The following is a 4,942-nucleotide window of genomic DNA, read 5'->3' on the forward strand; positions in this document are numbered from 1 at the left end:
TTGCTAAAGTGCTGTGGAGTCACATTTTAAAGTAGCCAAATCCACCATTTTCAGTGGATGATGTTGCAAAATCGGTCTTTGGCGTAAAAACAAAAAAAATATGACGTTCAGAGGTGCTCAGGATGCATATTGGGTGCCTATATAAAGAATCAAAGGAAGAAAACAAAAACTTTTATTGGAATTTGAAAAAGTTTTTGTCAAATACTTTCTTGAACGTTTTTCAAGTTGTTATCCATATGATAAAGAGGAAATTCTAAATTTTAAACCACCGTTTACATTTACCCCGAATTTGTAAAAAAACACAAACATGGTGGGGCATTTGTAAACATGCCATATTTGACAGTAATGTAAACAATTTGGGAAATATTTGTTTATATTTATAAAGAAGAATTGCCATCATTTCATATTTGCATTTGAAGATACCATTCAAGTTGTTCCGTGAAAACATATAAAAATCTGAAGTCAGAAGAAAAAAAAGACATAAAATTGTTTACATTTACCCACATTGACCCTACTAAAAAAATTTACATGACTCTAATTCAATGAACGGTAGTGTAAAAAAAATGCACTACGATGTATCGGCAAGTTACCTTAAAAGTTGCAAAAAAGCTATAGGGAATAAATGGGGACTATCCCCTAAAATAACTCATTGGCTATACACTGCGGTCATCAGACCTATTCTCACTTACGGGATAGCAGTTTGGTGGACTGCTCTGGAAAAAGTAACATATCGCGACAAGTTAAGCAAAGTTCCGCGTTCAGCCTGCATGTGCATCAGCGGAGCTCTCCGTTCGACACCCTCCGCCGCTCTTGATATATTACTCAATCTTCCACCCATAGATATATTGAGCAAGCAGGTGGCCGCGAGCACTGCTATAAGACTCCAAGCCATCTCTCAATTGACCAATAACTCCATTGGTCACACAAATATTCTGAATTCTTTCGGATCAATCCACAGTCACTCCGACTACACCACCCCACAATTGGTTTTTGGCAATAATTATGAAGTCACCATCCCAAATAGATCAGAATGGGACAACCTACCCTTTCTACCGTTTTCGTTTCGACGTTAACTTTTTGGACACCCTGTATATTCATTACTCTTTTTTTTATCAGGCTCCTGTTGTTCCCCAGTTACATGGGGAGAACGACTGTCTCGTTTAAACTAGACGTCACGGCTGCCACATCTCCCTTTCTTTTATAGATCGGAAAAATCATCTTGGGCTGAGATTGGGCTGATTTGCTTCACTTTCGTTTGGCATTGATGAGCCGTCTGATGCAGATGTTATTAAGGTGACACTTTCTTTACGTGGGCAATAGAGATGCGCAAAACAGTTCCAAAGCCAAAACGAACATGGAACGGTTCTTTTTTCGGTGGGAACTAGTTCCTGGAACTAGTTCCACGGAACTATCTATTTGAGTTTTTTTTTCAGAAAAATGCATTTTTTCCTGATGGCCGTTTAAGGCGACCAAAAAAACTTATGTCAGTTGATACAAACTTAATCTACCTACTAGTTCCTGGAACTAGTTTCGCGGAACTATCAAGAATTGGAGTTTTTTTCAGGAAAATGCATCAAAAAAAGAAAAAAATATGATAATGAATATTTTTTTCTGATGGCCGTTTAAAGCGACCAGAAAAACTTATGTCAGTTGATAAAAACTAAATCTACCTACTAGTTCCAGGGAACTATCAAGAATTTGAGTTTTTTTTTCAGGAAAATGCACCAAAAAAAGAAATAGTATGAAATTGAATATTTTTTTCCAGATGGAAGACATGGAACTGGAACTATTAATGTAGTTCCATGTCCGTGAGCATGATTCATAAGAGTGTAGTTGTGGTTTTGGTTTGTGAATTTTTGGCGCTCAACTCGTTCGCATCCATGTGTGTTGGCTTTGGATGAGAATTCTATGACATGCGTGTGTGTATTGTGTATTTCAAACAGAGACAGAGACATGTTCGCTTTGGTTTTGTTTCTTGTTCCTCTTCTTCTTTCTTTCTTTTATGTGTGGCTTTGTCCGAGTTCCGAGTGAGGAACTATACTTAGGAGCAAAAAAATGGAATCAAAATTTTCGTTCTGTAAAAACGATAATTGGTCAGGATGTAATTGACATACATGAATGTCAATTGCACCATTAAAAAGCTTGAAAAAAAGCTTTAAATTAATACTAGGAACTTAAATACCCGTTTACTTTATAAAGATCCAATCAATATAAATGAAGTATGTAACGAAAAAAAGACTGAAATTAAAACAGAGAGTATCTGTAAAATTCAACATTAAAAAAAATTAAGTGCAATTTATTGACAGACAACGTCAATAGTAACGTTAGAAAAAAAAAGACTGAAATTGAAGCAGCGAGTATCAAGAAAATTTAACATTTACAAAAAAAAGAAGTGCAGTTTATTGACAGATAGCTATGATACTATCGTATGCATTTTTATGTTTTTACCAACAGTTCAAAGTAAAAAATTCAAGCTTTTAAATGAGACCATGAGACTTGAAGAAACATTATTTTATCCATTGCAATTTTTGTTTTTAATATAAGTAATTCATTTGATTCCGTTTTTTTGCTCCTAAGTGTAGTTCCAGGAACTATTTGGCTCCGGAACTACCCATCTCTAGTGGGCAATGTTCCTGTCAAAAAGAGATCCGGAATTTGTATCTTGTATAGTTACCATTGATCCTGTTCAGTTCTGGACAATGAATTCGTTAGGTTGGAAAGGAGTGTCCAACTTCCGCGGCTTCTGTTCTTTTAGCAAGCACTGTATCGCCAACATCGATCTCAGACTATTTGGCGTGACGTCTTGCATCTTCCCTTTCCTTTTGCTTTCTGGGTTGCATCTCTGTCTACAAACTCTGTATTCGGTGGGTCTGTTTCCAGATCATTTAAAGATGGAATTTTTGATCTGATGGTTCTTCCACACATAAGCTCTGTAGGTGTTTTCCTAGTTGTTGCTTGTGGGGTTGTGTAGTATAACATCAAATAATCCTTTAAATCTGTCTTCCAATTTCGTCCTAAGGCGTGACTTATTTTTAAGCGTTTGTTGAGGGATCTGTTTTGTCGTTCTATTTCGCAATTTTCTTGAGGCCAGTAAGGAATTGTAAAATTTAGATTAATACCTTTTACCTTGCAGTAAGTTTCAAATTCATTGCTAAAGTTTTGTTTGGCACTTTATTTTAAAATCTAAAATGATTTAGCTTCCCGCATCTTCTACATTCCTTGCCAAGTGCTGGGCATTTTGAATCGTTACTTGGGTGTGTTTTAGATCCACAGCGTGTACATTCCATTTGTACTGTTCTAAGGTTTGTTTGTATTCTGTTTATGTCCCTGGTTTCTTCAGTACTCAGAAGTGTCATTTGGCTAGCTTGATATTTTACGGCTTGATGAGAATTTAACATCCTGATGATATCGTCCAGGGTCAAACTTTCTTTCTGAAGTAATTTTTCGCGCAAATCTTGACGAGCCAGGAGAATCGTCTTGTCGATTACACTAATTTCTCGACTTTCTGTTTCGGTTTTACCAAAGTTACAACGTCCAGCTTGTTCTTGAGCTCTCAACAAGAACTTGCCCAGCAATTCACATGCTGAAGGCTTAAGAGTCAAAAACTGATTTCCCTCAAAAGCATCATGTTGTATTGGTGCAAAATATTCAGAAAGTTTTTCAGAATAGTGTGCTGTATGGGTCAACTCCTTTCTCTTTGTCTTCTACTACGTCTGCCCCCGGAATAGTGTAGAATACGTTTTGAACATCTGGTCATCCGGCTTTTGCGAGGAATATGTTCTTGAGTCTGGTTTTATCCGATAATTCATTTGCAGCCGCAATGAAATCAAAATTTCTTGTGTAACGTTTCCATTTCCCTCAATTGATGAGGTTGGAATTGTTTGAAATTAAACTGGCAAATGTCCCATTTGTCCATGTTAAAGATCGCTACAATAAAATTTGGAATACATTACATTTCCTTATGATAACATACATATCTTTAATGTAGATAAAATACTACCTTGTAGTGACTAAACAATTTCTAGAATCGTTTGTTTGCCTTGTCTTTCAGACGGCTTTCAAAATATGATTTGGTGGTCTTCCCGACCGTCTCGTATAGTTTTACAAAATTATATGACGTGGTCTCAAGGACTCTTTTGCATAAGTTTCACGGACTCTTCTCTATTTTCTTGGTTTGCCACTTAAGAACTGCAACCAGAAAAGAACAAAATAAGTAGAACTCTTGGTTCTGTGCTTATTTGTTTTGTTTCTTTTTTTTTTTCTTTTAACCTACCGATCCTCGTCGCCAATGTGATAGGCCCAAATTTAAAAGACTATTTTATAATTTTTAATATTAAATCGTTCTTTCTTTATTTCAAGTATCTACTTCTACATGAATACCTATTCTATATATTCATTACTCTTTTTTTATCAGGCTCCTGCATGAGCATTTTTGTTGTTTCCCAGTTACATGGGGAGAACGACTGTCTCGTAATAAAACAAGTAATAAAACTTGTCGTTTTCGATTGGTTACACTCAAGGATTCTCTCATTCTGAAATCGAATAAAACAGTTTGAATCGCTTCAACTCAATTATAAAATTTTATATTTGTATTGGTGAATAATAAAATAAAATTTGTTTGCTTTTCTTCTAAGGAATTTGGTTTGACGTTTAATTATTTAAATATTTGTGATTTTGCGTGAAATCTGTTTTTTAATCAAGAAGAGAATTTTTATTCTGAGAAGCGTTCTTTCTGTAATTTGTTCGTGCGAATAAAACACTTTCAGAAGGTTTCTGAATGTTTCCGGACGCTTCCGGAGAGCCAATCGAAAACGACAATTATGTGAAAAATTATACATTTATAAAAATAAGTACAAAATTTTGTTGTCAACTGAGCTTTCACTGAAATTTTGACTCTTTTGTGAATACAAGACAATTCGTTTTGTGAAATTGAAACGGTATA

Source organism: Episyrphus balteatus, chromosome 1 (genome assembly GCF_945859705.1).
Source record: "Episyrphus balteatus chromosome 1, idEpiBalt1.1, whole genome shotgun sequence".
Taxonomy (NCBI): Eukaryota; Metazoa; Arthropoda; class Insecta; order Diptera; family Syrphidae; genus Episyrphus; species Episyrphus balteatus.